Here is a 12,369-nt window from a genome sequence, read left to right on the forward strand (position 1 = left end):
AATACAGATCTGTCAGTAATATTAGACCTAATTCGTATTCTGATGTCCAATGCTGCTTGTGGAGTTTGCAAGCTCCCCCTGTGAACCTCGGCGTTTCGGCTCCACTCTCCTGTCTTTTCTTACACCCCAAAGATGTGTTGTTAGGTAAATTGGCTACTGTGAATTGCCCCACTTATAGCTGAATGTTCAAATATCAGATGGCTCATAATAGACATGATGGGCTAAAGCAGAGAGAATTAACTGTGAGAAAGCAATGGGTGGAATTGTTTTGAGAGTTAGCATAGATCCAATGGGCCTAATAGCCTCCTTGTATATTATAAAGAAATATGAGAAATAAAATACAAAGGACTGAGTGAACAAACTGTCTGGACCCACCAGGATGATGAGAATACCCAGGTTCCAACTGCAAGTAACCCCAGGCATTGGAGCACAAGGCTAGGCTGCTGCCATCTCTCTCGAGGACATTTCACTGCTCACCTACTATAAAGCGATTTTTTTTTAACAATTTAAACATCTAATTGTCAGAAATATTTAAACATCATACAACTTTATTTGAATAATTAAAAAACAAGGAAGTAACAGATTAAAATATCACTATATAATTAAAAACATTCAAATAAAGTAAGTCAGGCACTAGCCTGCAATTTCTTAGTTCCATACGGTCAGTGATCTGGTTTTGATGAATAAGAATAGTGTTCTGATGGCAGCTCTCCCTAGCTCAGAGCTCAGAGCATTTGGACTCTTTCTTTCTTTCTTTTTCAATCTTTTTATTAAATTTCATATATAAAAAACATAACATAGTATTATATTAAAAAGGTTATAAATACACTAGACTTGAAGTTAAATTAGTAATAAGATAACAATATCTTATTAAAATATCAGCAAAAAAAATCGTACAATAATCAATCAAACCTATATTGATTATACATGAAAAAGAATAAGAATAGTCATCAAAAGAAAAAAAATAAAAATGCAAGAAAAAATGTATATTAAAAATAATAAACCTAAACTAAACATGGGCAATAATTATAGTTTATATGTATATGATAGTGTCAAAAACTCCGGAACTCCATACCAGAACAAGAACAAAAAGAGAAAAGGTCTGGAAGAGGTGGACTCTCTCGTCAGCACGCTGATGCTCTATTCCTGGGTTCAATGTTGAAGTCAGTTTCACAGGTGTTTGGGTCTGAGGAAGATCATGAATGGACAGAAGTCCAAGACTTACTGAGGACAGGACAATTAAAATCAGCTGGCTACCTGTCATTGTGATTCAGTGCATTATTTCCATTCCATCTAGTTTCCTTTAGTCTGGTACTTTTAGAACCTAGAACAGTAAGCCTTTTGGCCCATGTTGTTGTACTGGACTAATCAATCTAGTAATTAAATGCCTAACTAAATAACCCCTTCAGTCTCTGCAAAGTCCATTTCCTATTTTATGCACATTCATTTGTCTATCTAAGGATCTCTTAAACATCCTTATCATATCTGCTGTATCAGCCCCAGGAGCACATTCCAGGCACCCACCACAAACTGTGTAAAAACAGTGCTGCACACATCTCCTTTGTGATACTTGTAAATTTGTTTGCTGACGCAGGGCGATTTTGCAACTTTCAACTGGATGGTGCACGTTGCTGTTGAGTGACAAGGGGCTGTGACAGAATCTAATGCAGGGTTCATCTTGGATTTATTGCTCCTCTTTCTCAGATAAAAAAAATCAGCTCTGTGAAAGCTCACAATGTTCTGATATCAAATAATGAAGATTATTTGCCCAGTTTAAAAACAAATAAACTGGAAAATTCCTTGTTTGTTAAACTAAATACAGAACTTTGATCCAAATTTTAGAATTTTTGGATTTTTTGCCCATGGGATGCTGACATTATTGGCTTTACCAGCATGTATACTTCATTGTCTACAACTGAGAATGCTGTAAAAAGTGGACTGTATTAAAAGATTTGGGGTGTCATTTATAAACCACATTATGGAATTAGAGTCAGAGACAGGCAGCATGATAAAAGGTCTTTTGGCGAATTGAGAACAGAAATTACAACAGTGAGCAGTCACATTTCCCAGGAAATGAAGGAGATTATTTCAAATAAACGATGGTACGTTATGGTAGGAGTGGAACTGGTTTAAACATGAAGTGATGAAGTTGCTAATGGTGGATGGCCCTCAGGCATTGCCTTGAAGGACACCCACCAAGTTAACAAACAATCTGAGGGAAGAACTCAGTGGGTCAAGCAGAATCCATGGGAGGAGAGGAATAGTTAACATTTGGGTAAGGTTTTCAACACAAAACATTGAATATTCTTTTCATCTCACTGATTTCAGATACACTTCAGATCCAGATTTCCACTTCTTACCCCTTACCCTAAATCTATGCCTTTTTGTTTTACGAGGGTAAGTTTCCTACTATCAGCCTTCACAGTGTTTTGTGCAGATAATGTTAAAGGTTCACTCGCTCTCAAAGAGAAACTCCTTATTTTATTTCATCAATCCCTTATTCTGAGACAATGCCATTGACTTCTTGCATTCCCTATGAGAAGAAATATCTCCACACAAGCTAACATGACAACTTCTTTCAATCTCTTATTGAGGATAATTCTCATTCTTCTAAGCTCCTAATCTGCAGCCAGAAAAATTGCTGGTTCATACTACTGTAGACCCAGGTTCAGTCCTAACCTGAGGTCCTCATTCTCCCCATGACGACGTGATGCTCCAGTTGCTTCTGCTATCCCAAAGATGTGCCGGTTGCAGGGTCAACTGGCTGATCTAAATTATGCCCTCCCCCCCCCCCATGTGCAGGTGAGGGGTAGAATCAAGACACATTTGATGAGAATGTTGAGAGAATAAAAACTGGGATTAATGCAGGATTAATGTAAATAGGTGGTTGATGGTTAGGTTGATGGTGGACCGAAAGGCCCGTTTCTGAGCTGAATTCTCTGAGGCTCCATCTACCAAATCCATGAGCCTCAAGATTTTATGATCCTCTTTGCAGAATCTGCTTTCTGAAGGACCTTATTGAATCAAAAGGATTTACTAACTTTTTGTCATTCTTACTCAGAATGAGCTTTGAAATAAAAATATCCATATTTATTTAATTCCTTGACTTTAACTCCCATAATAGCCATGGATCAATAACTGAGGGTCCATCTGCTGGTCTGGTAAAATGACTACCATGCCTCGACAGGCCCATTTGCCACTTCAAGATGATTTACTAGGGTGACAAGAAAGATCAGACTCAAACATGTATGTGGAAATCCCCAAAAACTACAAAATGAAAACTAACAAAAAATGTTACAAACATTCAGTAGGTATGGCACCATCTGTGGAAAGAGAAACAAAGCTAATGTTTCAGGTCAAAGACCTTCTTCATATTCTTACAAATGGGTTGTTAATCTCAAATATTAACTCTGTTCTTGCTTTGTAGATGCTGCCTGATCTGTTGAGTGTTTCCAACATTTCTGCTTTGATTTCAGCTTAGTGCATCAGTGTTTCTTTTTGGGATTTTCACATCTAAGGTTCTTTACATTTGTGAGCCATTATCTGTAGTAACAGAAGGAACATATACTTATTGGCCACTTTATTAGGTACTTCTTGTATCTTGTAGCTAATAAAATGCCACTGAGAGAATGTATGCTCGTGATCTTCTGCTGTACCTCATCCACTTTAAGGGTCAGCATGCTGCACATTCAGAAATATTCTTTTGCACACCACTGTTGGAACGTGACAGCTTGAACCAGTCTGGCCGTTGTCCTCTGACGTTTCTCATTAACAAGGCGTTTTCACCCACAAAACTGCTGCTCACTGGATGTGTTGTTTTATTTTTTACACCATTCTGTGTAATCTCCAGAGACTGTGGTGCATGAAAATACCCGGAGATCAGCAGTTTCTGAAATAATCAAATGACAGCATCTGGCACCAACTATCGTTCCACAGCCAAAGTCACTTAGATCATATTTTTTACTCATTCTGATGCTTGACCTGAACAACAACTGAACCTCTGGACCATGTCTGCCGCATGATTGGTTGGTTTGATATTCGCATTAATAAGCAGGTGTAGAGGTGCATCCAATAAAGTTGCCACAGAGTGTATCCTTAATTTCCCACCCATAATACTGAACAGCAAATAGATAATAGCGCCAGAGCATTATGCTACATAGGGGTTAAGGTCAAGTCATTTACCTCAAATCAGCCCTGATCAATTCATTGATTTAATTATCTGAAATATTTACAAATTTTACTACTGCCCAGTTTCATTTTACATCCACCCAATTTCCTTCAGACTTCCTGGACCATGGCTGGACACTGCTGAAAGGTTGACTGTGATATAAAGAAAATATGAGCAGTTTACAAACAACCTCCCCTTTCCAAACTTATTATGCAGAACTGTCTGACTTTAGTTGACCTTCCCCCTTCCCCCTTCCCCCTACACGGCGGCTATGAGGTCAGTGACAGTGATAAATTGACCCTCTATTCCCCATCGCTTCAATGCCTAAATATACCAGGCTGCAGAGGCAAACTTGTGTCGAATTTAATACAGTTACATTAAGTGATATATATAAGGCTGTTCATAAAGATGTGAGATTGCATTTGCTGCTATGCATCATTTACTTAAGTTGAGCACAAATTTAAAGGTTAGAGGTCTGAATTTTTCTTTATCCTTTTGTTATAATGTGCCCTTATAATTGATAATTGGTTTATTATCATCAAATGTACCCAGATACAGCTTAGAGCTTTGCTTGCATGCCATTCAGATGTATCATTTCATAAATGAGGACATTGAGGCAGTATAAATGCAGTAAAAGACCAGAATGCAGAATACGATGTGACATTTACAGAGAAAATGCAGTATTATGTAGACAATTTAAGGTGCAGGGCCTTGACAAGATTTTATCTTTATTGTAAAATAGGTTCTTTCTTTAGTCTTACAGCCTTGAGACAGAAGCTGTCCTTAAGCTGGGTAGTTCATATTTTCAAGCTTTTTGTACCTTCCCCCTGACAGAAAAGGCGATAAATGAGAATGACCAGGATGGGAGCAGTATTTCATTTGTCATCTCTTTTCCTGAGGCAGAGGGAAATGCAGAGTCAATAAATAAGAGACTGGGAGTGGGCTGCATTCACAACTTCCTCGCAGTTTTAACCAGAGTTATGGTACATCCCTCAGTCATGACTCATATTTAAGCTCTTTCTTATATAATTTCTGAACTACATCTGAGTAATTCTGTGTGTGTGTACATAATGTGTTCTTCCATATCAATGGAAATTACCCATCTATCACAAACATAAGCCTAGGCACGGATACCCTGGAGAGCAGGTTGACAGTATACCATTTAAAAGGCTCAGGAGACTGAAATCAATTGTATTTATCTGCTGTTTCTTCAAATAAAGACACATGCCCTTTCCTTAATCTTGGCACTGACTCTGTAAAAGCACACAATTCTCCCCTCCCCTGCAGTCACTTCTCGCTGGATAACTCACCAAGGTGGCTGAGTCCTTCTTGAAATATTCCCAGCTTTCATTGGCTCACAGTCCTGACTCATCCTTCATTGACAACACTAAAGCATTTTTAGAACTCACCTCTCCACCTGTCTTTCACCACTTTCCCAAACTTTTCTGGAAATTAAATTTTGTCTGATTACAGTATTGTCTAGAACCCAGATCTCACCCTTTATTGGTGGGCTGAACATGTGCTGTCTTTGACACTGACACCCAATTGGTTCATCTGCAAAAAATTGTGAAATTCTACAAAAATTTATTAAAACCACCATTATGCTGGCTTGCACACAGAATCATACACTGAAGCAGAACACGAAAACTGCATGCAGAGATCGCAGCTGCTGCATTGTTGCCGCGCTGCTCCTTGGGTAACAGAATTGCACCTTCAAGTTCTCATAAACAGTATAGTAACATATAAGTCGACCACATAAGTGAGGGATAACAAAGGGGTGGGGTGAGAGGGCATTCTCCTGTGTGTGTGGCACATGATAGATTTTAGTTAGGTAAGGGTACTAGGGGTAAATGTACACGATCGTGTTGATGGAAGCAAGGTGATGGTCTGGCCTGACCAAGTCCCATTCCTCTGTGAAGTGTAGGCTGATCAACAAACTAGTAACCATGGTGTGCTGCTGAGATATGCGAACAGTGATTCAAAGAATCAAAGCACATTTCTGATCAAAGAATATATAAACTTTACACCTTGAAACTTGCAGTCAGGGGACAATTTCTATTATCCTGAGATTAAAATTGAAGTTTGCAGATTTTATGTGCAAGACTCCTTGAAAACATGCGCAACCAGCCCAGCTTCTATTCTCTAGTTCTCAGAGTATTAAATGACCACTTTTATCATAAAGATGGACCATCACGATCTACCTCATTACGGCCTTGCATCTTATTGTCTACCTGCGCTGTATTTTCTCTGTAACAGTAAGAATATATTCTGCATTCTGTTTTTGCTTTTCTCTTGTGCTGCTACGAAGTGCTTATGTTTTGAACTGATCTGTGTTGATGGCATGCAAAACAGTTTTCCACTGCTTCTCAGCACATGTGACATTACCAATTACCAATTAATCGCCTCTCATAATTCCAATTCCATTGTCACACCATTTAAATGATAATTCATTTCCAATCTCAAGCAAAGCAAGCCAAGCTTTTATATGGGTTATTGACAAAAGTTGCAGCAAAAATTCCAATTATGCCAGGAAACATGTAGTGAACAGCTTGCAGTGTCATTAGCTTGAGCAACTGATTGCAGGATAGTATCAGCCGCACTAAAGTGAGAGACTGGTCTGACCTGGGCATGGACAGTGTCATTCTCACTGCAGAGTATACACTGCCAGAAATTCAGCTTAGCTATGAACAGGACAATCAGATTGTGATCAGTCATTATTAGGGCCACCATTATTTATATGTTATATAATGTGCAGCATATTGTAATAATATCAGTATGTTGTTTTATTTGTTCATACATAATTATTTTATATACTAATCTTAATATATAATATATACAGTATATTGTATATATCAGGGTCACTAGATAATCAGAATTAGGATAGCTGAGTAAATTCACTGTAAAGACATTTGTCCTCAGTCACTAGCATGAAATAAAGCTGGCTTTTATAGGCTCTTCAACTGACCTGAACTTCATTGGCAGTGTACAATGCACAGCCAATTCTATACTCTGTACTTTTATCCTAAATGTCTAAATGCCTTTAAGGAAGAGCCTTTGTAGCATAAGCAAGATCCGTGGATCATAAACACAGACACAGTCCAGTTGGGTTTAAGTGTTTGAGAAAGAGTGCAATTCTCAGTGCACTAGCATTAGCTTTGTCTCACCGATTCCTGCAATAAAACAGTCTTTACTTCAGTCTCTAAGCTCATTACAGTCTTTACTTGCACTGGTCAAACCACATGTGTCAAAGACCTGCTCACAGCCCATGGCAGTCTGCAGCCAATTCTTTCCTTGGCCTGCACATTGTGTAACAAATGGAGTAGCAGTTTACCGAGTCATATTCCCAGAGCACAGCCTTCCATTTAATAGCCTTCTGCTTTACTCTGGGCTATTGCTTCCATCCTGTGAGCAAAATCTGCCTGCACAGAATTCTGGCTAATTAAACTCAGGCCACCACTTAAATATCTTTTGATGTCCCAGAAGAGTTTGCATGATGGTAAAGCCTTAATATACTTTGAAGCAATATCCAATTAGGTGTCAAATGGGAATGGCAATGACTGCTTAGGAATTACTATCTAATCCTTGACAATTTTGCACAGATCCAGTGAAATTGTTTAGGATTACACACTAATTCCTAAGTAGTTATCATGACATTACCTATATTACCATAAGTGGTATCAAATCATAGTCACCAGCTGTCCAAACTGTGTCTGTTGTGGTTTGTGCCAAGAACCCTTCAGAAACACAAGAGCTAATCCAAGGTACTTAGACACAAGGCACACCACTCATTGCAAATCACCTTCAAATATGTACTTTTGATGGTGCCTGTCATCTATTTCTATCCTATATTAACAGAGCTCATGGGCAGAGGGTTGGAGACAGAAAGAGTTCTGCCTTTAAGTTTCTAAGTATTTTTATAACCTATCCTTGCTGTGAAAGACATCAGATTGTTGTCTGCAATTACCTTTGACACAAAACAGACTGATGAGAATAGTTCTGTAGAGATTGGCGAAGTGCCAAGGCGAATGTGAAAGGAGAAATGAAGGAGCCACATGGCACAGTTTGATGAGAGGATAAGGTGGACATGGCTGCAATATCAGGTGAGAGGGTTATACCAGGACTTTATGTGTGAGCTTGCTGTGCACAATTTAGAATGGACAATAAAGATGAATTCTTAATTTCTCAATCAACCTTGTCACGGTCCTTGCACTAAACTTGTCTACCTGCAGAGAACTTTCTCTGTAATGTAACACTATATTCTCTGTTCACGTTTTTGTACTACCTTGATGTATTTAAGTTTGGAATAGCATGCAAACAAAAGTTTTCCACTAAATCTTCATACATGTGAGGAGTAATTCTGTGGAATTTATTGCCACAGATGACTGTGGAGGCCAAGTATTTGGTATACTTAAGGTGGAGTTTGATAGGTTCTTGATTAATCAGTGTGTCAAAGGTAATGAGGAGGATACAGGAGAATGGGCCCAGAGGGATGATGGATCAGCCATGATGGAATGGCAGAGCAGATTCAATGGGCTAAACAGCCTAATTCTGCTCCGATATACTATGGTGTTATGGTCTTGTGGTCAAATTATCTAGTAAGTTGCAGGACCCTTAAAAGCATTGACGGACTGAGAGATCATGGGGTACAAGTCCATAGCACCCTGAAAGTGGCAGGACAAGTAGATGGTATGGTAAAGAAGGTATAAGGCATTCTTGCCTGTCAGGACATTGAATATAAAAATTACTTAGTCAGGTTTCAGCTGTATAAAAATTTGAAATATTCAATGTTGTTTTTGTTGACCCAGTACAGGAAGGAAGCAGGTACCTTGACGTTGGACAAACTTGAAATATTTTCTCTGGAATATTAGAGGCTGAGGGTGTGACCTAATAGAAGATTATAAACTTATGAGAGGGTAGATAGTCAGAATCCTTTTCACTTGGTGGTGATGTCAAATACTAGATGGCATTGACTTAAGGTAGTTGGGGGAAAGCTTTAAAGGAGATTTGAGAGGCAAAGATATACACAGAGAACGGTAGGTCCCTGAAATGCACCTGAAGAAATGGGAGGGGAAATGATAGCAATACTAAAGATGCATTTAGACAGACAGGTGAACAGACAGGGAATGGAGCTATGTATGTAGACCAGTTGTAGGCAAATGGAATTAGTTTAAATTGGCATAATGGTGGTCAAAGACATAATGGGCCTATTTTTGTGTTGTTCTATCTATATTTTATCTTCTACGTTCCATGCCCAGGGCCAAGCATTTCTGCTATTTCCACTGAAGTATTAGAATCAGCAGAGAATAAGGGAATTATCCAATAAACCATCACAGAATGAAAGTATCAAGAATCTATCCATATAAACATTGGAGAAACAGCAAAGAACAGGAACCATTGCCTTTCCCCATGGAAACTGCAGTAGGAGACTCACTCAGATCAGGGCAAAATTCATTGATTGTTTTTTTTTTAACATTGTCCTTTTTCAGGATCCACTGAGGCAATTTCCACAGATGTGTTCTGCTTCTCTGGTCAGAAATGTTGTCACATTTCAATATAAAATTGAAGTTCCATTTGAATCTATCCTATGGTTTTGTAACTTAATTCCCTTTTAGTCCATTTTCACTGTCTACTCACCCTGAGTCCATTTATTTTCACTTGAACCCTTCATGGGTTCTTCATCTCACTGTCCCAATGGCTGGTGAGATCCTCATTTATACCTCTGATACCTTGAGTTTCACCTATTTCACTGCATTCTTGGCTGGTATCTAATTGGTGACTGGTTTATTACCGTCACATGTGCCAAGTGACAATGAAAAACTTTCTTTTGCATTGGATCCATACAGATCATTTCAAAGCATAAACACATCAAAGGAAAAGCAATAAGATAATGCATAATATACATTCAGCGACCACTTTATTATGTACTTCTGTACCTAATAAAGTGGCCACTGAGTATGTGTCTATGGCCTTCTGCTGCTGTAGCTCATCCACTTCATGGTTCGAGGTGTTGCATGTTCAGAGATGCTCTTCTGCACACCACTATTGTAACAAGTGTTAATCTGAGTTACTGTTGCTTTCCTGTCAGCTTTAATCAATCTGGCCATTTTAGTCTGATGCCTGTCTTTAGCGAGGTGTTTTTGCCAACAGAAGTGCTGTTCACTGGTTGCTATTTTTGTTTTGTGCACCATTCTCTATTAACTCTAAAGACTTCTGTGTGTGAAAATCCCTGAGATACAAACCTCACCATCTGACTCCAACAATCAAAGCCATTTAGATCACATTTCTTCCCCGTTCTGATGTTTGATCTGAACAACAACTGAACCTCTTGACCATGTCTGCATTCTTTGCTGCATTGCATTGCTGACCCATGATTGGCTGATTAGTTAGTTGCATTAATGAGCAGGGGTACCTAATAAGGCGGCCACTGAGTGTGTTCTAGCTACAGTTCCAGGGAAAGTACAATGTAGGTAGATAGTGACGTCCATGACAAGACAGATCGCGAGGTGAATAGTTCATCTTTATTGTCCAAAAGTTCTGTTCAGGAGACTTGGAGTCATGTAATAGAAGCAATCGTTGAATCAGGTGGTCCATGTTTTTCAATCTTTTAAAGTTCAATTTATTGTAATTTCAACTGTATACATGTATGCCACCAGATGAAATAACATTTCTTCAGACCAAGGTGCACAGCAGAGTATGTATAACTCACATACAACACATAAAGTAATATTGCCACAAATAAATTGACAAGTAATTGTGTGTATTTACATTACAAGTTTAAAAGTAAACTATATAATCGCAGAAAGAGGCAGAGAGGGAAGAGGTAAAAGAAGCTCGGAGAGAAGCTGTTGTTTATTAACTGTTCGGGGCAAAGAGGCGAGACTGCGCAGGCACGTGATGTAGCTCACCAAAGGTTTAAAAAGAAAGACTGCCATATACAGCAGCCAGCATCGTAGCAGCCATCATTGTAGTGGACTGAGGCAGAGTGTGACGGCTTTGGCTCAATCAGGCTTCGGCGCAAACAGGCAGAGGCGAGGTTTGAACGGGGCACGACTGCGCAAGCGCGTGAAGGTCGGCCTCTGAGATCAGCGGGGGAATTTAAAAAGCGAGCAGAGGCTGAGTACGAGCTTCACTCCAGGTGAGGTAAGGTCGGTTAAGCTCCTTTAATTAATCTAATTAGATCAGGAGCAGGTAATGGTGGCAGCAGTTAGGGCAGTTGAGTGCTCTGTTTGCAGTGTGTGGGAAGTCAGGGTGAGCACAGCTGTCCCTGATGACTACACCTGTAAAAGGTGCATCCAGCTGCAGCTCCTGACAAATCGTGTTAGGGAACTGGAGCTGGATGAACTTCGGATCATTCAGGAGGCAGAGGCAGAAATAGACAGGAGTTTCAGGGAGATAGTCACCCCTAGGAGTCAGGAGACAGGTAGTTGGGTGACTGTCAGGAGAGGGAAGGGGAATAGACAGGAAGAGCAGAGAACCCCTGTGGCAGTTCCCATCAACAATAAGTATACCATTTTGGATACTGTTGGTGGGTACGACCTACCAGGGACAAGTTGCAGTGGTTGTGTCTCTGGAACTGAGACTGGACCCTCAGCTCAGAAGGGAAGGAGGGAAAAGAGGAGAGCAGTAGTGATAGGGGATTCAATGGTTAGGGGGACAGATAGGAGGTTCTGTGGATGAGATCAAGAATCCCGGATGGTCTGTTGCCTCCCTGGTGCCAGGGTCTGTGATATCTCGGATCCAGTTCTCAGTATTCTCAAGAGGGAGGGTGAGCAGCTGGATGTCGTGGTCCATGATGTGGGTAGGAAGAGTGAGGAGGTCCTGAAAGGTGAGTTTAGGGAGCTAGGTGCCAAGTTAAAGGACAGGACCTCCAGGATAGCAATCTCAGGATTGCTACCAGTGCCACATGCAGGTGGGTTTAGAAATAGTAAGATAGTGCAGATCAACGTGTGGCTGAAGACATGGTGCAGGAGGGAGGGCTTCAGATTTATAGATAATTGGGCAGTTTTCCAGGGAAGGTGGGACCTGTTCCGGCAGGACAGTTTACATCTGAACTGGAGGGGGACAAATATTCTTGCAGGCAGGTTTGCTAGAGAGGCTCCAGTGGATTTAAACTACAAACTTTGTAGATGCAAGGGGGGAGGGGAACCAGAGTGCAGGAACAGATGTAAGGGAAGAGGAAGAAAAAGAAGACAGTAAAGTTC

This window comes from Hypanus sabinus, chromosome 3, assembly GCF_030144855.1.
Source record: "Hypanus sabinus isolate sHypSab1 chromosome 3, sHypSab1.hap1, whole genome shotgun sequence".
In the NCBI taxonomy this organism is placed as follows: domain Eukaryota; kingdom Metazoa; phylum Chordata; class Chondrichthyes; order Myliobatiformes; family Dasyatidae; genus Hypanus; species Hypanus sabinus.